At 58.1% G+C, this 20,870-nt stretch overlaps 1 protein-coding gene and 1 long non-coding RNA gene across 5 annotated transcripts in view; one reads left to right on the plus strand and one right to left on the minus strand.

Annotated features, from left to right (window-relative positions):
- Window positions 1-12,144, plus strand: part of vvl (ventral veins lacking) — a 44,116-nt gene extending 31,972 nt beyond the window's left edge. For 3 of the 4 annotated variants that reach the window (XM_076372840.1, XM_076372839.1, XM_076372841.1), the window contains one exon: window positions 1,343-1,528. The gene's annotated coding sequence lies outside the window, so the exon portion shown is untranslated. Of the gene's footprint in view, window positions 1-1,342; window positions 1,529-11,698 lie in introns of those variants that run through there. The other variant, XM_076372842.1, reaches the window with a different exon arrangement.
- LOC143175166 (uncharacterized) overlaps window positions 1-20,870 on the minus strand; it is an 81,532-nt gene that overhangs the window by 22,984 nt on the left and 37,678 nt on the right. Inside the window, exon 2 of the long non-coding RNA XR_012999875.1 lies at window positions 19,621-19,793. This is a non-coding gene — a long non-coding RNA (uncharacterized LOC143175166). The remainder of the gene's footprint in view (window positions 1-19,620; window positions 19,794-20,870) is intronic.

Here is a 20,870-nt window from a genome sequence, read left to right on the forward strand (position 1 = left end):
TAGCGCTCATACGCTCGCTCCCTTGTCCATGGGAGGGACAACAACAACAACAACGCCAACAACGGCCGACATGCACGCACCGCGATTACAAAAAAACGATCAGCATACTGGGGGAGAGAGCGAGACGGAGGATGAGTCGACGACGAAACGGAGCCGAGGGACACGGAGGGCGGAGGAGGGACGCCGGGAAACGATAGGGGTACGAAACGCGAAACACACGCGATATATATACCCCATCGACACCGGGGTCTGTGTAACGAGCGAGCCAAAGGACCCGCCGATCCTCGGGGCCGGAACAGAAATCGAGAAGGAGGGAACCCGCCGCGACCCGGAGGGAACGCCGGAGAAACGGAGGGGCCGGGTCCAAGGCTGGACTCGCGTTGTAACCGAGAAACGAGCAAAAAACGCACGCCCCGAGGACGAGCTAGCCGCCGACGCGACGCGACGCGCCTCACCGGGGGTGGACCGCGCGGCGGCTGGCGGCTTCTCTCTCCCCTTTGTGTTTTCCCCGTTTCTTTTCGTCTCCCGGCCGCGAAATTTAATTACCTCGCGCGCCGAGCGTCTCTACCACTTAATTAGGAGGCCTATAAATTAAAATATAGTCAGCGCCGGAGGAGGGTGTCCGCGCGACCGAGAAATTTATAGAATTCGGACGAGAGGCAGGCGAGAGAATTCTTCTCTCTCGCGGGACGAACGATCGTGTCTCGGCCCGTTCGACCGACGCGGTTATTAATTAAGACGCGGCCCCGAGGTCCCGAACGAAACCGAGGATCCGGCGCGGACGTAACAGTTTCCCTCGGCGTCTTCTGCGGGTAGTCGCGATCCGATCTCGGGAATTCCGTGGCTCGGCTCGCCCCGAAAAACGCGGGATCCTCGCCGCGGTCGAGCCGATTCCTCGCGGGACCTCCAGCACGGAGAGGTACACGACGCGGAGAGGTCGTGGTGCGCGCACGCACACAGGTGCATGGAAGTCGCGTGGCCCCATATCTTAAGGACAAGCCAGGGGGGGTCCCGGTCGAAGGACAGCGAATGGGGACTAACACTGTTTTATCGTGTAGCCAATTAATAACGTTTCCCCGGCCCCCGGCCGCCTCCTCCTGCCCCCGTGGCCCGTGTCGCCGGACTTCGCGAAGAAGAGATCTCGCCTCAGAGATATCCGAGGACGTCCTCGGACCCCCGGAAGGTGGGCCGAGTATCCCGCCGATTCCGCGGTCGGCAGGGTCATCGAGTGAAATCGAGCGATATCGCAACCCCGTTCGCTTCGCTTCGCCGGTCGAAAATCGCGAGCCGGATCCGTACAACGGGGACACATTCTAAGAGGGTTTTGCTTGTGATGTTGCAGCTTACAGACTTGTCTCGCATCGTCCAGATGCAAGCGATCGTTCTCCCAGGGTCCTGTCGCAGCGAGGCCATCGTGTCAGTGTGGAAATGCATTCATTACATAGAATTACGGTATAAATTGTGTTAAATCAATGTTAATCGCTGTAGCGAAGTGGGGTATTAACAATAAATACATTATTTTATGTAACACGTGTCTCGTTATCGTACACCCTCCTCTCTTCCTCCCGCCGCCCGCGGTCCCTCGTCCTCGCGGAGCTACTACGGTCGAGCCGTTTCTCGAGCGTTTTTCAGCGCCGTGAATTTCTTTACGCGCCGAAGAAGCTCGGTCACCGTGCTTCCCTACTTTTTCCCGAGTCGTTCGCAGCGAGACGAGGGAAAGAGCCGCTCGTAAAAAGCTGCTGCAACGACCGGCATCTGCGTCGAGCAATTAACGAAAGGGTTTTCGCCTCCCCGGCCACCCTATCTCGCCCGCTCCGCGATACCTCCCGAAGCAGGCAGCCGCTCGCGCTCGTCGACAACCTGCATGATTTACAACGAGCTTTTATTTTTTAATCCCGGCGCAACTGTCACCGTTGCGCCCTGCCACCGTTCGCCGCTGTCCCATTCGTCCGCGCTCGAATCGCGGATTCACCGACTCGGCACCGTGTTCCTGTCGAGCGATCCCACGAACGCCGGAACTCGCCAGAGGGAAAGGATTTCTCGAGGAAAAACCGTCGAAGCAAGGAGGCGAAGCTGAAAGAGAGGAACAGGCGAAGCAACGTCGCAACTTGGAAGCCCGACAGGGCTCGCGTTTAAACCGGGATTTGCGACTCGACGGTACTTAACCCTCGGGATGGCCTACGAAATGACTTTATGGCAGATCGGAGCCACGGTTTAGATTGCATAAGGGGGCTCAACGCGGACCAAGGGGCACTGCGCGGCGTCCGATGACGATCGTTTCGATCAGGCGACAACGGTGCTCGCGAGCCCCCGAGGATTCCGCAAATGGAATCCTGATTACCTCATCCACGCGCTCGATAATCCATCGTTCCGCGACAACTCGAAATTTACAGACAGTTAGCGGGTGGTTCGAGCCGGGATCGTTTTATTGGGAGCGTAACGCGGCAGCAGTTTCGTGATCGGGATCAGCTTACGCCGGCCGGACCGGGCATACGTCCGGGGAGGAGGGACGCGCGAGAGGGAGAAAAAGTCGAAAGTGCAAACTCGGTGGGTTTCGAGGGAAACGTTGAAGGAGCAGCGGCGGATCTAGGTGGCGGAGGTGGGGCCGGCTCTCTCGTTCGGCCGTTCGACGAGGCAATTTCGTGCGACGATCGGCGCCGCGCGAGAAGCTTGCCCAGGGTTTGAGCACCTCTTTGTAATTTTACGTTGCCGTGGGGTGGCTAAAGCTGACGCAGTGGGGTAGGTGGTCGTGGTATGCCCAGTAGCCAATTCCCGGCTCTGGCCTCGACTCGCCGGGTCCATTCATCGCCGAGCACTACGTGACCGGTTTACCAATCCAGCTCTTCCTACACCAACACCGACGCCGCCGAGTTCTCTCTCCTACCTTTCTCTCCCGGTTGAACCGAGAGCGCCGGCACGGCCCGGCCCGGCCCGGCTTCGCTCCGCTCGGCCCCTGTACCTTCCCGCGTACGCGTATCCGCCAAACAACCCCCGGCGTCGTATCGACCGGCTCACGAACTCCCCTTCGCGATACCGAAACACTCTCGTCAACGATTTTCCAGAGGTTTGATTCGACCGATCTTACTCTGGCCCGTACACTTTCAACCCTGCGCTGTCCTCTCGGCAGAGTTCGGCTCCGCGCTCGGTCAAGTTATCTCTCTGGACGATTAACTCTGCACTGTTCTAATGAGATATTGAGTACACGCTCGAGTTTATCGCATAAACGACATACGGACCGAAGGTTACGACAGTTTCATTTCGATATTTCATGTGTAATTAGCGTAACGACGCCTAATATGGGACACTTGACTCGAGGAGCTCGCCGGGAAATATGGATTTCTTTTCAATGAAACCTGCCACGAGACAGGGATTAGTTAGTAAACATTCGTAAACTAGTCGATAACAGTGCAGATATCGAAATGCCTTTGAAATATGATAAATAATGGAAACGAGTCAGAAGCAGCGATCTGAGAAATGACTCCCAATACGAAACAGCCGGGTAATTTGTAAACAGCACTAATTTTTGTCACAGGAAATGAATATTTATGGAATTAAAAAGGACAAACGAATGTTCTACTTCTCCGAACCTGTGTTATGTTAATTTTCTTCTTCTATATAACACGTAAGATATACAATGCTAATTGTTATCGAATTTTATAATCACGCTGCATCGAGTCAGCTCTCAGCTGCAAAGGGAATCGACCCAATTAAATTCAGTAACCGAGATTTCGCTGCACGTCTTCCATGTTCTCCGCAAGGACCAAGAACCAGGCCCAGTCTAGGATTCGCGTGAAGGAACAACGCCCACGACCCTGAGTCCCTTATAATGGATCGAAAGAGTGGGTCCTCGCAGGGGGCGTCGCGCGTCACGAGGCGTCGTCGGGGGACAGGGCCAAGGGTGTGGAGGAGGAGAGCCGTGTGCCGATCGGCTGAGTTTCCGCGCGATGATGACATGTTAATGCATGGATGCGTAGTACGTAAAAGCGTGTCTGGGAGGGCGCGGGGCGGAGGTGGGGCGAGGGCGAGGAGAGGACGCGCCGGTGGTGGCGATGCACGAGCCGAAGTAAGGCTCCCTTTCCTGCCGGATGGGTTTGCTCTCGACCCGTTCGAAGAGCGAACGGGTCCTCGGCCCCGACGTGTCCCGAGTCATTGTCGCCCTGCCTTCTTCATCTGCATACAATGCCGGAGACATCCGCGGCTCGAACCGCTCCCCCTCCGCGCGCGTTCGCCGGCCCCGGGACCGTCGTCATCGGAATATCGTTGATATGGCCGCCCATCGAAATTACCGAACGGTGAGCCGCGCGAGCGCGGGGGACAAGAGAGGACAGGGCAGAACGCGCGCAGCGCGTGTCGGTCCCTGCGGTCGGCTTCGAATTCTTTCGAGTCGAGCTTTTTTGCGGGCCGTCTCTGCTCCGGTTCGGCGGCCGAGCGCGGCCCGGAACGCTTCGACAGCGGGTTCCTTCGATCGACGACCGATCGATCTCGTTCCGCTCCCCTCGCTCCCCGGCGTCGTGCATCAGGGATCCATGCAAAAAGACGTCCGACCACTACGGTCGACGCGACACCGAGGTCCGTTCGAGGAACACCGGACTCTGCGAAGGGCGATTTTGTTGTGCACCGTCGAGGGAAGCTCGATCCGCGAGAGGCAGGGCGAGGAAACGGTCGATTAAGAGCAGGAGGTCGAGCTCGTAACCGTTAGTCTCGCGCGCGCTCCCTTTTCCGACCGAATAGTGGCAACAGTTGCGGTTTATGAAATTAAATCGACCCCGATGCGTTCCGTGGCAGCGCTCCGCGGCGGATATTGTCTACGTGTCCTCGAAATTTTCCATCGCAGTCGCGCCGGGAGCTACGGTGCGTCCGATCCAAGACGAATCTCTCGCTCGGGACGATCAATCCGACGCGGAGGAGGGGGCTCTCGACGGTTGTAACAGTTTAAGCGCGTCGTTCGAAATTAAGCGGCAATTTTTGGAGCGCGCGCGCAGAGCGGGGGGCCCCGTCCTCTTCTCTGTCGGCCGGCCGCGCGGCGAGGGGCGATTTATTTTCGGGGGCGGTCGCAGACCGCGCTCTATAATATCCAGCACGAGCGCAGCCACCTTTATCTCGGCTATTAACCCCCGGCGAACTAATTAAATTAAATGATCCACGGTCCCTCGATCATCCGGCGCGTAAGTGCCTATTTATTCCGACGCCCTTCGAACCGAATGAAATCGTAACGCGAATTCCGAGCGGCGTCCCTTCGAATTCCACGATCAGCGTCGTCGTCGTCCTCGCGTTCGATTTCCCTGCGACCGTTCGCCGCGAAAGAAAATCGGCGCGCGGGATAGAATCGCTACGGAGGAAAGGGGTCGTTGCGCAGGCAGCTGGGTCGAGATTGTTCGAGGAGGATATATGGGAGGTATCGGAAGGTACACAGGGGCCCCGACCCCTTCCGGGTCTGATCGAAGGTAGCTCGAGTGGCGGCGACGGGAAAAGAAGGAAACGCGGGGTGGCGCGGCGGAGGGGCCTGCCGCGCCACGATCCTCGCACGCACGTGCTGGATAGAGGGTCGAGCCACGGAGAGAGCCAAGGAAGCTCCCCCGGGAGCCACGTACCATTTTGCATAAATCGCGAGACACCCCGTAGCGGTGGAACCTCGGGGAGATTCCGAAATGGCTCGAACCTACGGCGGCGCCGCGCGCGATCACCGGGGGGATGAAAATGCCGTGGCGGCGCACCCGATATTTCCAGCCCCTTTTTCTTTTCCGCGGCAAGCACGTTGCCGCCCAGGAATTTCCTCGATAATCCCGTGGAATCCCGGAAACGCGTAAGCGTCGCTCCTCCTCGGTAGAAAGTCGATTCGGATCGCGATAGTCGGATCTGGACACTGACGGAGGGTGCGGGAAACGCCGAGACCCTCCACCCTCTTTCCGCGGCTCGGCTTAATTCAACGATAACCGCAATATGCTTTCTCCCGTGGCTGCGGAGGATCGTTTTATAGCGGTAACTCGAAGCGGACTGCCACCGCGGGGGATGTAAGGCCCCCATGTGCTCGACGAGGGGATGTATCGCGACGGCGAGCCGGAATGAAACGCAACGACAGCTCGGGGTGTAGTTAATGTTGCCGGTTCCGCACGCTGGTCCCCGAGAGGCGAAGCCTACGAAACTTTCTCCGTCGTTCCGGCCGCCGTCGACACCACGGCGTCGAACGAGCGTCGAATCGCGCGGACGTAAAAAAGCATTGACCGGCCAGTGAACTTTTTGGCCGTCGCTGGCTCGTCTCGCGTTTCTCAACCATAAATCCACGCCGACCGGGCTGTACTTTTTCGAAATGATCCGCGGCGACCATTATCGGGGACAGTAATTCGGCGGGCGCGATCGATCGGTCGGCGGCGGTCGCGATTCACCGGCCCGATAAGGCCCGTCCCGTGGAACCGGTAACGCGGCGCGGCGCTGCATCGCCAGGCCACGCTTTCGGTGAGCCAGTTTCGCCGTTGCCGCGCCGCGGTTGCATCACTTTCGCATCGGATTTAAGCCGAGCCGTAAACCTTGGGCTAGCGCCGATACGTCGCGGTCGCCACGTTTGATGGGAAAGTCCGGCTCGGACTTTAAGCGCGAGGAACAGGCCGGACACCTTCCGCGTTCCTCGCCTGCGATCCTTTCGGAACGTCATCCGCGGAACGCGGATAATTAGCTGCTCGTTTATCCGGCGACGATTAATAAACTGGGGACGACTCGTTGATCCGCGTTAACGGCGCGCTAATCCGACAAACTAGAAACCGACCTAATACGTTTAGCCAAGGATGTTCCAATTTCTTCCGGAGACTCCTCGCGACGCGCCGATACGTCTGCCACAGAAGTTACACGGAGATTCCCTTGTAGATCCCGAATGGAAGAAAATTCGTATACACGGCCGAGGCGTTCTCTAGATCGCCCCGGCGATCGATACGTGTTCGGGATCCGGAGAGAGAAGGTAGGCAGGCAAGATCGAGGAGAAGCGGCGAGCGACCGGATGGGCAGGACAAGACAGGCTTACGCAAGCCTCATACCTATAAGTTAAGATTAACCTTGCTTAGCGGCGTGGGGCGTGCAGGGGAGCCATGGGGACTGTCGAGTCCCGGGCCGGCTAACGAACGAGGACATTTGACGGGATTAATTTATGTCCAGTTTGGTAACCGAACGCAGCGATACGACCGGCCATATCAGGAGAGAAGACGTAGGAGAGAAAGGGGAGGGGGGCGACCGGAGACGATGCGTACAGGTATCATCGTACGCTCGTGTTCGGCCAGGGACATCGGTTTTAGGGAATAACGAGTCTTCTTCGTCGTCTTCGTCGTAGTTCGACCTTCCCTCCCCCCGGCCCCCTTCCTTTTAACCTTTCTCCTAGTCCCGTCGCCACAAGGAGTCGCCGTTGGTCTCTTTCCCGCGAACGCTCGACATCACGAAACCCGCTCTCTAACCCGCAAACCTATCTCTCGAGGGTTAACGGTGAATGGGCGACCGCGTTGCCAAACCGGACACCTTTTTACGCCGGCGGATCCGCTCGCGCAGCTGGCAAGGAAGTCGGAAAGAACGAGTCGCTTTTTCGCTGGATACCGGTGACCTCGACCGACATCTCTCTCGTTTCTCTCTCGGCGGTGCTCGCCTCCCCTCGCGTCCCTTTGTCCCTTCGATCCACCGTCGGCAAGGGGTTGCCGCCAATTATCATCGAAGTCGCACCTTTTCTCACCTGTCGGCTCGCAGGCTACCACCGCGCAGCGAGAGAACAATGCGAGAAACGGGGCTGTCCGGTCGTGCGATCTCTGGAAAATTCAAGGATCGCGTGCGTCCGTTGGAATACCGTTCGCGCGCGATAGATAGCCGGGTGAACAGCCGAGAAAAATCGGCGGCCAGTGGATATCGAGGCGGTGACCCTCGAGCTGGCGAGAATGGAACGGTTTACCATCGAGACGTCGGTCGATCGAACGATTCAATCGGGTCGGCCGAGCGTTCGTCCAACCGTGAGCGCTGCAACACTGTGCATTTAGATCGTTTATAAATCGTGCGCAGATGGTATCGGCGCGACAATAATAAAGGCCCAGTCTCGGCCCGTTGCGCGCCGTTCAACCGCTAAACGATCGCGACGCGGCGCGTGTGCGCTAATGGCGGCGCGGCTCGGGGTTTCGGCCGAATTCGACGCGGTTTCACGCTCCTTCCGCCCGGCACGATCCAACGCGGGGCTATCCTGGCCAGTGACGCAACGGCCACCGGCCGTCCGCCGGCTCGATGAAAAATCTCTTTTAAATCGTCCGTCTAATTGCGATTTGACGAGCCGCTCTCCGCTCGCCGGAGGCTTCCGTGCCGCTCGATCCGGTGGCGTATTGTCTCGGGGCCCATCAACCGCATGATCGATGATCCGCCGACGAGAGAGAGAACCTCGCCGAATTTCACGCTGCACCTTAACGAGGTCCCGAGATCGCCTAGCCGGTCGTGGCGTTCTTCCGGGCTGGGGAACGCGAACGCCGATAAAACGTTCCGATCGTTTCCGTTCTTGCGGGGGACGGTCAGCGTCCTAGGAAACTTCTTTTTCACGAACCCATCCCAGCCGAGTCCGCTTTGTCCACGACATCCGGAGAGAAGAGGCCTCGACGGGAAACGTGGGCACGATCGTTAAAGTCGCCGGCCCGATTTATTTATCGCGAGAAGAAAGGAGGCTTAGCGGGGATCGGTTCGAAGGTTGGTTCATTGAGCGCCCGGTGCGTCTGGATCAGCGAGTGATTGATAGTGATTCGGCAGATAGCGATCGGTGGACGCGCAGAGGTGTGCACCTGACGGTGCGCGCGCGAGGAAGCGCGTCCGCGTGAGAGACGAAGCGGGAACAACGGGCGAATCCTCCGTGCCGGGAGAAAGAAGGCTAAGACAGCCGAAGAGAGACGGAGGGGCGAGGAAGGGGGCCGGAGAGGTCCGAAGGTGGCTGCTTCTGCGGCCCTCGGAAACCCGTGGAACCTATTATCCGAGGTGGGCACACCGGCTATCGGCAGCCAGCATCTTTCCGTGTGGGTGTCCGAATACCCTTAAGACCCCATAAGTCGAGTGCCACCCTGCCGAGAAAACCGCCCCCGCGGACTGCTCGCTAGACACCTCCTTAGACACCCTTTCAATTTCCTATATGCCCGATAATCATCTGACCGACCGGATCTCACCGCGGGGTGGAACGGTCGTGTCTCCTTTTTTCTCTCTCTCTCTCCCTCCGTCGTTACTCTACTCCTTTTCTTCCCGTTCCGATCGGTCGTCCTCTCGCTGTTCACGACCGGCCTAACCTCGCTTTCCTCGGGGGTATCGAGGACATCTTCCCGGCCGACATAATTGGAAGTACCGAGATCGAGACGTCCGATTGCCGAGACGAGAATATTAGAGACGTTTCGAGCCGTTCCCGATAAATTACACCAAGGACGGACTCGTCGGGTCGCGGGGGGGTCGCCGGCGGACGACGGCCGACCGGACGGAAACGGACGACGAGATCGCGTCGCAACGGAAATCGCCCGGTGAATCGGACGGCCGGGGGATAGAAGGAAGCCGCGCGACGAAGCATTGTTTCCGTCGCGGCCCTCGCGACCCTCGCCGTAATCTATAGTCCTTAAATTTTCTAAAGTGCTCAATCACCCGGCGTATTTTTATGCAAACGCCGTCTCGCGCGGATCCCCCCGGACCTACCCGGGCAGCTCACAATAAAGCCGTGACGTATGAATCTACCGGCGACATAAACTTCGCGCGCATATTATTAGCCGCTATTTCGGAAGACTTATGCCAGCCCCCCGCCTCCCGGCTCACCCGTGGCCTCGTCTCCTCTCCTTTTCCCTCGCCTTTACCTGAGACCCTCGGCCCGATACGCTCTCGGGTCTCGATCGAATACCCTTTTTCTTCGTCCCTGCCGCCGCCGCCCTTGCGCTACCCGATTCCACACGCTCGGCCGTGGCAACGCCGAAACTCGAGATAACGTCCGCCGCGTTTCGAAAATCCGAGGGTGGAGATATCCCGGGGGACGGGCAACAAAGGCTCGCGAGCGCGTTCCCCGCTACCGGATCGCTCGTTAACGTCGTCGCCGCCGCCGCGTCGATACGCCGCGGGACGACCGCGAGCCGCGTAATTGATGCACCGAGCGGAGATAGTCGGCAGAAAACGAACGAGATTACCGTGGGCGTGCCCGCCGCGGACGTCCGTCTCGCCGGAAGGAGAGAGGGCATGGAAACGCGCGGCGTGTAAACTGTCCAATAAGTAAGGAGCCGAACACGGGGCCCGGCTCGTAGGGCCCTCCGTTCCTTCTTGTACTTTGCGCCGTCCGCTGGCTGCCTGCGTTTCATAACGTACGGCACACGTATCGAGGCAGGAGGGCCGGAGAGACGCCACCGCCGCTATAAAGAATATCCGAGAGACCGAGAATAAAAGCGGCTTGACTTATTTGAACCACCACGACGGACGGAGAAAGAAACGGAGACAGGCCGCCGGGACACAGGCCGAGAGAAGAGAAAGAGAGGGACGCGGCCGGGCAACGAGCCGGAGAAAGAGGAACGAAACGATAGAGGGGAGTAGTAGGGCCCAGGCCCAACCGGCCGCGAGACCTCGCAGCGACAGGGACCAACAGCCGCAGAAGCAGTGGCCGAATACTGCTATATTGCTCGACCTTTGCGATCCGAGCACGCGTGCCCACACACGTCGGTTCGCTCGCGTTCGTATCGGCCGGCAAACCGGGGCCCGCCGATTCCCCGTATCGATCCGGAGCGTTCCTCCGGATCCGATTCACCGAATCGTGTTATCGACGCCGCCGCTCGTCCACCTTATCCTCGTTTTGCTCGGTTTCCCCGGACGCGGCCTCTATCTTCCGTCCCGGTGCTCGTAAACGGATCGCATCCTCGAGGGAACGGTCTCGCGGCGGCGTTCGTTTTTTCATTCCGCGATGGATGATCGACTTCCTTCATTAATTGCTTTCACCGATTCCGATCGAGCTCGAAGGAGGACGCGGATGACGCTTGGAATTACATCGGTAATAGAGAGTCTCGAAGCTAGTCGGCCTCTAGTCCGAATTCCCTATTGTCAGGTAGAAAAGTGTCGCGCCGAGAGATAATTGAAAGATAAATCGGATCCCGTTCGTATAATAAGCCTGCTCACGCCTCGGCGTGTCTAGGAGAGCCAAGGTGCGAGCAGCGTCTCTCTAGCTGGCGGACGACAGAGGCGTAGCGCGTGGACGTCAGCGCGAGGCGCGATGAAAGGAGCCGGGCCACTAAGTGACGGTAATTATCGTAAAAACAGTGATTTTTCGCAGCATCGCGGTCGGCTATTTTTAGAGGCCGACTCATAGCGGCCGGACCTTCCTCGCCGAGACAACCCGTCGTCTATGCGGTCGCTCGTGTGCGCGTGCACACGCCTCCGACGACTTCCTAGTTTAGAAGAGACGTCGTCGATTGTCCTCGGCATCGGCCGCGGTTCTCTCCTCGATCGTCCCGGCAGGATTCCCGGTCGGATGCCGCGTTATCGGCGCAATTACGCGGTATCGGGCGCCGCGTCGTTACGTAACCTCTGTTTGGTAGCCGTCGAGCAGGGCCGCGGCCGATCAGGCTTTTAAATTTCCTCGCGCGCGCGCGCGCGGGAGGAGCGAGGGCTCTCGAGCGCGCCTCGAGATAGCGACGCGCGGTTGTAGCGGTAGTTTCTCGCGGCACTCGCTGAACCGGTAATATTCTGTTCGCAGGACACGTCGACGGAGTCCAGGCGGAGTGCGGCGCGGGAAGGGCGGAAACGCTTTGTCGTCTCTGTTGGCTGGCTGTCAGCCGCGTTAATCCGCGCGTGGACGAGCAACGCACGGGGAAAAGAGGACGCGGCGCGAGCTACGTGGAGGATGAAACGAGCGAAGGAACCGCGGCCCACGGCGGGTCCTTTCGGAAGCGGGAATGTTTATCGACGAAATATTTGCGCGTGTGTCCACTCGCGGCCAGCGGCGCTCGCTTGGCTCCGACGAGCGTTAATTTTCTATAATCTTCTTCGCAAACCTCGCGACCGGGGACCGTCCAGGGGACCCGACGTCCCAGAAGCAGTTTCTCGCGTCTCTCGGACGTTCCCCCGGTTGCCGAAATCCAGAATGACCAACTTATCCTAACATGCTCAGTGTAAAACTGTTACCTTCAAATATACGTAGTCGCAAAACTCGAGTTTCTGTATCAATCGCACCAGACCCGACTCGACTCCGCCTAGAGAAACGCGGGGTGCCGTTGGATCGAAGTTCGAGTGAACGCTAGAACTGTCGGCTACTCGAATGTGTAATTTCTCAAAGTATCCGTACCTTCTCAGCAATTGTACGCGAATAATGGTTCGTTTTGACCCGTCCAGTAGTTCTAGCGTCGACGACAACCTCGAACTAAGTCCTCGGTGACCGCGTTTCTCGGTCGAAAAGCCTACCGGAATGTCCTTTCCAGCGGTGTTATCTGACAGAGTTTCACGCCTCGTCAGGCAGGAGAACGACGACGTCACGCCCCGGTCCGTCATCGCGTGGAGACCGAGTCCACCTTCGATTCGCGCCGCGCGAACCGCGGCGATACGAGCAGTCGAGGTCGTCGCATCTGATCGCGATCGAGCGAGCCGGCTAACTCGGCCGACAGATCGAAATAACTCCCCGATCGCGTGTACACCTGGATTATCTAATCCCTCGATCGTCCGGCGATCCATCGTCCTTATCCCCGGCGGATGTTTTATGAATATCGTTAACCGCCGCGGTCGATTCGCCTCCGATCGTTCCGCGAGAAAGTTACCGCCGCGACTGGCGTAGGTGGTTATCCGCGGCGCGCGACGATGACGACGACGCCGGAGACGACGATTAAACCGGTGCCTCATCCGCCCGCGAAAGCTCGTTCGCGGCGATAGCGTTTATTAAGCCGGCCGCGCGCGTTCCAATTAATTTCGCCTATTAGGCGGCAATCGCGGCGAACGATAATAGCGCGCGCGACTGTTGCGCGGCGCTGAACGTAGACCGGTCCGCGTGCGTTCCAATAATTTCATTAGAATCGGACGCCGGCCTCTTTTTTTCGGCGTCGACCGTCGCCGGGAACGAATTCAATTTTCCGCGGGGCACGGACGCTCGTTTAAAAGTCGGAATCGCGGCTGGTCACTCGTAATTGTTTTCGTTTAATACACCGGACCCGACTTCCGCGCCGATACCGCGGAAATAATAAAGCGGTTCTGTTGGAATCCGTAACGAGCCGGCGCGTCGCGTTGGCCCAGGTAAGTACAGCGAGACGCGTTCGGGAGGACGATCGAATCGATTCCGCTTTTAATAACGACCGCGTGCTCGTGTAATCCCGCGCTCGTCGATATCTCGATTACAATTTCCGGCGAACACCGGCGAGCCAGCGCGACACCGTTGCCCGTGGAACGAAAAACTTTGGAAACGCGGCGACGGGAAGCTCCGTTATTTCGAAAGGCAGGCTCGTCCGGCAGCGGAGGAAGAGAGGAGAGGAGGTTTCGGGCCTCGGGCTGTGCGCGACGATCGCCGGCTGACCCACACGCCGGAGAATTCCATCTAGCTGACCCAACTCCGCGGTTAGCGACGCACCCACACGTCCGGCTTCAGCTGGACGAAGCCGCGCGTGCATCCTACGCGGCGGTGTCCGCGAGTTTTCTGCCTAACGGCTCGGCGCGGCGAAGAATTCCGTTGCCGAGGTTCCATCAGCTGGCCGAACGTATTTCCGGTGGGAAAACCGGCGAGATTTTCCGCGGGCCGTGAGAGAAACGAGAGAAACGTGACGCGACGCGGGGGCGAGTCACGAAAATGACGCATCGTCGAGCGGCGAGAGCGAATTAATTTTCGTTCGGAGTCGCATAAATCGCACCGCGGCCGGGGAATTTATTAAGCGCGGGTAATGACAAACACGCGCATACATTACGCGTCGCTGGATGCCGGCGGGGCTCGGGTTTCCCTTGCGGATCGAGCGAGCGAGCGGGCGAGCGAGCGGTCGTTCAGTAAGACGTCAACTCGCATTCTTCTATGAAACCGCGCGTCTCGTTTTGTCACGGTTAATGAAGTTACCAGCTCGGTTCCGAGCAACAGTGTGTAACGGGCTTTCGCATTCACCGGTCAACTCGCATTAGCATTATATACCGTCCACCGATCTGGTAGCCGCGGCTCCCCAGTCCCCATTAATCCTTCACCTTCCGCGCGCCACCATTAATCACCGCTTTATCATTTTCCTATCATTTTAATAGAATATAACGGGCGACGGAAGCCGCGATTCAACTCGCACCTCTCTCGCACCCAGTTCGAATAAAAGTTCGAGGAAAGAGGTCGCCGCGACGGCGACCGAACCTTGACGGAAACCTGGAAAAACGGGGCGGCTGGTTTGCGCGGGAATGCGATGCACGTGCACCTATGTGGAAAGAGAGAAAGGCGGCGAAGAGGGGGCGGGAGAAATAGAGGAAGAAAGCTGGTAAGTCGAGGGAGAGGACGCCAGAGAGAGAGAGAGAGAGAGAGGGAGAGAGAGCGAGCGCGAAGAGAGTAGGAGAGACGGACGGTGCATACGCGGCATACATTAGCATAGGTTTGCTCGGCACGGGCTGTTTCATAGGTGGTTAGTTGGCACGCGACCGTGAGAGGTTCGACGCAACGAGTCGAACGCTCGGGAGAAGGGATTTCGAGCACGCAATGTTTTTTGCCGACCTCTAAACAAAAGCTCCGAGGAGCCGACGATTAGCCGAGGAAACTGCGAGACGCGTGTCGCGTACACGCGCGGAAACCTCCGGCGAGAGAGCGCGCCGCGGCCGAGAGGTGGAAACGGGAGGAGGCGACCGACTCCCGACGGCCTTAAAGGTTTTAATGTTATGCGGGATTCCCTTACCCCGTGAACGAGGCGAGGGAAAAAGAGCCTGAGCGCGAAAGCGAAACGGGAAGAGAGACGAGGAGAGAGGCGGGGAGACACGGAGGGGAGAGAAGGTCTGGGCCCCGAGTCTCTCCTGCTCGTAGGAAGCCGTTAACCCACTTGTTCCTCGTATACTAATGAGGATGAAAATGAGATGACTGCGTTTATTTTAATTTCATCAGGTGCATGGGACGTCGGCCGTGCGCCGCGGCTGCACCTGCTCGGCTCGTGCCGATCTTCGCACTTCTCGCGGACCGAGGACCGCGCGGTCCCTCGCGAGTGCTAGCCTTCGTCGCTATCCGATCCTTATCCTCCCTTGCAACCGCGCAACCTTCGCGAGTCTACGCGTCGAACCCCCGGTTGAAACGTTTCTCGCGGAAATCAACGGCGCCCGTTCAATCGCCGACCCGAAATCGAATTCTCTCCTGTAACGTATCCGTCGAGACTCTCCGACGGTGCAGCTAGGTGGATCGACGCGGAAGAGGAGGAAGACGGAGAGAGGAAGGAAGAAAAAAACGGTCGACGGAAAAGCTCTCTGCAATCGTTGGTCGGCGGTTACACCTTTGCCTAACAATGGGGAGCGGGACGGTCTCCCTCTCGCCCTCCTGCTCGATCTTTTCCTCGGTCTGTTACGGTTTCGCGGTGATTGGTCCCGAACCAGGAACCCGGCATCGACTCGAGAATACGCTACGGTCGAGATAGACGAACTCTTTACGTATGCACGATTGTCTTCCGGTGGGAAGGAGACCGAGACATTGCTGCGTTTCGGAGAGAGAGAGAGAGAGAGGGTGTAAGAGGGAAGGGTGGAGGGTGAGCGGAAAGAGCGTCGAATAGCTGGAGCTCGATGGTTCGAGAAAGCACGGAAGGAAGGAAGGAAAGGGTTTTAGCATCCATCCTTATGGTTCGACGGCGATGGCTCGGAGACGAGCATCTATCTCAGGGGTGTGATCTTCCCTGCCCTGTCTCGATCGAGCGGGGACGGAGGAACGAGCGGACGGACGCGGGGGTCACAATGGTTTGCATACACTTTCCCATAGGGATGACACCGTTCGGATGTATACCTGGACCTTTAAACGCCGGCCCGGCGAGAGAAAGGGGATACGTAACGTATGGAGATCTATGCAAAATCGCGCGCGTACCTGAGCAAGGTTATATCCGTCCGATACCACGGGGTCACCCTTTCCACGGTGTTTATTGTTCCAGATCGGCTAGGAGAAGGGTTGCGCGCTAGCCCGTACCCTCCTCGCCCCTGCGCCCCCCCTTTTTCTGCAGGCCTGTCGCCTTCTTCCTGGCAGCACCTCTAGCAGTCTCTCTCTCCGTCTCCCTTCCGCGGAGGCAAAGCCACCCTTGAATTTTAAATTATGCAACGACCCGGCCACTGCGGAGCGCGACGAACCGAGAGGGTTGGAGGGGGGCCGGCTAGAGTTCCGAGCTGGCTGAACCAGGTATATTCAAATGGGCATACCATATTACCTGGGCTCTTCCTATTCAAACAGCCGTGCTACCTCGTAAACCCTCTCCTCCCGATCATCGGAGATTTATAATAAAAGCAGCCAGCGACGGGCCACCACCAGCGAAGAAGAACACTGTGGGAAAGATTCTCACGGTGTCTCTCGCTTCCGCTTCGACCGACCGTGGGCTGTTTTGCCTATCAGCCGGATCCAACGCGTGAAGGGGATACGATCCCCGGAGCCGTCGGGGACCCGACGCGTGTTTTGCATCTTCGAACGATCCGCGGTCGTTCGGTTCGAAGGGGTTCGATCGGCGAGACGCGCGTCTCTCACGGAAAACCGTTAGAAGTTCGCCGCGGAGGCTGGCCGTTTGCCCCGGCAGACTTTCCAACGGACTTTCTCCGATCGGTCGCGGACACGATCGTCTTTGTTCCTCCGCGTTTCGTTGCGATTCGAACTCCTCCCTTTCGGTAACGGATCTGCCAGCTGATCGAAGCGTGAAGCTCGATTTCGATCGCCTTTCGGTCTGCCGAGGAACGTTACGAGCGACTCCGAAGGAATCAACGGTTCCAGAGAATCATGGGAAAAGCAAAGATTCGACGAGATCGTTCCTCGATGGAGCGGAGAGTCCACGGAGGAAGCGGAGGTCCTAAGCGACCACGCAGGAAGCAAAGGTTTCACGGCGGGTTAAGGTCAACCCCCTCGTCGCGCGGAATCGGGAATTAATGCAACGCGTCTCACCGGGACTGGCTACCTAAAGCCAGGCGTAATATGCAAATGTCGAGGTCGACTCGCGCCTCGTCGAAACGAGGAAGAGAATGGAAGATCCCCACCTTCATCTTCTTCCTTTCCCTCTCTCGCTCTTTCCGTCCGGTTCGGCCGCGTTGCGTCTCGCCGTGTCGCGTCGTCTTCCGCTTCGCGTTTCTTTCTGGCCCCGCGAGGGCAGCCACGGTGCACGCCGCGCGCGCGGTGCCCGCCGAACAGGACACAACCGGAGAGGAGCCGGCTGGCCGGTGCACGGAGGAAGGAGGAGCCGATGCAACCTTTATAATTCCTGCTCCTCGTTTCGACTTTTTCTGTCCCCGTCCCGCCGCCGGTGTATCTCCGTCGTGCGCGCACCGACTCTTCCGACAGATAAATAATTCATCGAGGCTGCATGCTTTATGACGATTATGCTAATCCCCGCGAACCTGTTACCACCGTTTACCCGCGCTCATGCAACCTCTGAATGGACGTCGCTCGACCAGGAATCGTGCGCAGCCCCCGATCCGGCGTGCCTCGATCCCGAAACCACTTCCACGGAGCTATCCGCCGCGCGTTTCTTTCGGTCCCGCGATCGACCGAGCCTTTCTCCGGCGTGGACATCTGTGTCCGAGTCCGTCCGACGAGATCTCGTCGCGGTAACCCGGGGACAGGTGCGCGTGGAGACTCCATCCTCGAAATGTGGGAAACCGATGACCCACTCTACCTTTCCCTTTCTCCGGCCGGCCCTTTTCACCGTCCTTGGCCCGATGACCCTTCACGAGGATTCCTTTTTCGTTCCATTAAAAAGTTGCATCACGAGAGAGCCATCCTACCAGCCGATTTTTATCGCGCGCGCGATGGAAAAAGCCTGTCAGCTTATCGTCAGGCGACACGCTCGTCCTGTCGCGGGGCACATTAAGACCGTTCGCCCGCCAATTCGTTTGATTTACGCGCGAAGTGGGCCCCGTACGCGCGCGTGGAGCGCGTTCCACTTGGTCGGACGGATTCCCGTGGACGTCGACGGTGTCCGGGTTGGGTCGCGGACCGAATACGAATAGGTTCGCGCGTCCGGATCGGTCGGAGAGCCACTCGGATCGTATCGACTGGCAATCTCGAGGAGAACCGTCGGTTTTTCACGGATACGTTTCCACAGACGAACACCGCCGTGCCCGTGGAACAGACGCGGAACTCTCGAAACGCACTTTAGCGGAACGCCGACTGTTTTCCGTGGAGCGTGCACGTACCGTTTTATCGAACGACACACCGAGGTCCGAGCGTGCCAATAAACCCGGTAACAAAGTGTTCCAGAGAGTAGCAGTTTTCGTTTTACGGACCGAGCGAGAGCGCGAGCGCGAGCGAGCGAAGAGGATCGGTCGATCCTCGGATTAGAATCGACGTCGTAAAGCAGACTTCTTTCCACGGACCGGACGAAGCGAGTCGTTCCCGAGGCGTGGGAGGATGGTCGATTTTCCGATGTTCGAGCAGACCCGGAAACCTAATCGGGACCGAGAGAGTCTCGTCTCTTATCGCGTACCCGGCTTCCTCGAACCGGGCCGTTATTAGCATTGCCAGTTATCCGGGACTATCTAATAAATTGTTCGCGAACGGGGCGGGAGCGGCAACGACGGCCGCCGCTCTCGCGTGTGTGCGTTTACGGTTAGACTTCACGGCGAGACGTTCGCGTGGCTTTTGTGGACTTTGCAGTTTCTCGCCCCGCGCGCGCGCCGACGAAATTCAGTTACGTCGTCGCGTCTGCCGCCTCCCGAAACAAATCCCGCGTTCAAAGTTCGAACACCGTGAACGGACAAACTTCTCCCGAGAACAGCAAACGGAACAGGCGACGCAGCTCACGGTTGCGCCGAGTTCACCTGAAAAACCGCTGTTTCCTCCAGGTGCAAGGGAGACCTGTTCCCCCGAGCGTCTGCTTTCGCCGGTGCTCGTCAATGGAGACACTCGATTCCTCGAAACAGGGACATCCGATCGCTTCGTTTCTCGATCGGAACCGACGGCTGCGCAGGGGTTGGCGTCTGCTCGTGTCTCCCGGCCGACAGCCTCGATTCGTCTCGATCCCTCTCTCTCTCTCTCTCTCTCTCGCGCGACATTATCGAATCAAAGGGATAAACGACTCGTTCGATTGCACCTTGAGGACGAACCCGTCGAGAGAGAGACTTGTCGGCTCGCTATCTGTTCGTTACCTGCGGGAACATCCTGGAAGAATGGCCTCGATCATCGAAGGATGGGCTTCGAACCCGCCGCTGGTCGCGCGGGGTGCGACTACGTCAATAGAAGAGCAGGTAGAGCAGGTAGAAGAGGGCAGGCGCGCACTCGGCTGCGATCCGGAGGCAAACACGCACCCTGCGCTCGCTACTTTTCTGGGTCGAGAGACTAGGCGGTGCCTCCAACGACGACGCGATTCACCGCGCGCGTATCCGCCGACGGATACGGGCCGAGTTAATGCGCTCCTCCTTTCATCGTGACCCGCAACTCGAGCCCCGGCGACCCGCGCGACCGTTTAGGGAAATTCTCGCCTCGCACTGTTATTCAAACGAGGGTCCAACCGAAAACCGCGTTACCTTTTAAACGTATGCATATCGATCATTCTTCGATCCGATGAATGCCGCAACGAACTTATGGGAGGATCGACCCTTTCCCCCCCGGAGACGCCAACGGTTTTTCTCGCTTGTCTGTCTGGTCGCTGCTTCTTCCGTCAACGGACTAATCCTTTCCGATCGTTTGTCGGCATGCGCTGCAAGCAGATGAAACTTCGATCAGTCGAATTCATTTCTCGATTCGATGGAAGTAGATTTGTAACGGTTGCATCGAGGGACTTGGGCAGTTACGAATAAGTGTACGCATTTTTTGAAAACTAGTTTCGGTATTCTGAAAGTTACCGGATCGAGAGAGGAATTGTCTCGAAGATTTCTAGAGATTCCAAGCGTTTGGCTAGTGGAGTATGCTCCTTTTTAAATAGAGGAAGAAAGGGGATTTCGCTGGTAAAAAATACATGCTGGAAGCTGGGCGGATCCGGCTCGCGAATTTTCAGGCCGTGAACACGTACTCACGCTCGCCGCGGCCGCTTCTCGCCCACGGAATCCTGGAGCGGAGCTGTTCCTACTGTTTGTGTTTGAGAAGCAAATTACAATAATTGAATAGACCGCTAATTTCCCCCCGATCCGCCGTCTCGTTCTCCCCGGCGGCCTGATCTTTTCCCGGCAGCCACCCTCCGGACGGCAGCGGCCGACCAGTCCGCCACGGTAGCGTCTTTCCGGTCGTTCGTCGGGCCCCGAGCTCGCGTTGCGTGCCGTGGATTTTACGACGCGTCGAAGGCGTTCGCCGTGACTGGCGATTATTGAAAGGGGATTACCGCGCGAGAGAAAACGTTCCTGGACGCGAGACACTTCTTGAACTGTACCCAGTTATCCGCGCGACAGGTATATCGCCCCAAATAAGATTTCCCGTCGCGGAGCGGAACAAAGTGGAACGAGCGAGCGAGCGAGCGTGTCCGGCGCACGGCTGTTTTGAAATACCGTGACTAGGATTTCCGAAGGATTTATTTCAAGAAGCCGTGCCTCGCGACTCGCACTCGGTGACCGGTGCTCATAACCGGACGCACTGGCGCGGTATTAGATATACGAGCCGGCCGACCGAGAGCGCGCGCGCGCGCGGGGCAGCCGAAGAAAAAACCAGAGCCCAGGAATGTCACCTGTTTGTGCAAGTATCAACGCATTATCCCATTGCGCCGCGATAAAATCGAGCTTAAAAGCAAAACAGGATATTACTTAAGCGCGAAAACATTTTGTCTTGGGAAACGAGGCCGCTACCT

The sequence above is a fragment of the Nomia melanderi genome, chromosome 12 (assembly GCF_051020985.1).
Source record: "Nomia melanderi isolate GNS246 chromosome 12, iyNomMela1, whole genome shotgun sequence".
NCBI classification, from domain to species: domain Eukaryota; kingdom Metazoa; phylum Arthropoda; class Insecta; order Hymenoptera; family Halictidae; genus Nomia; species Nomia melanderi.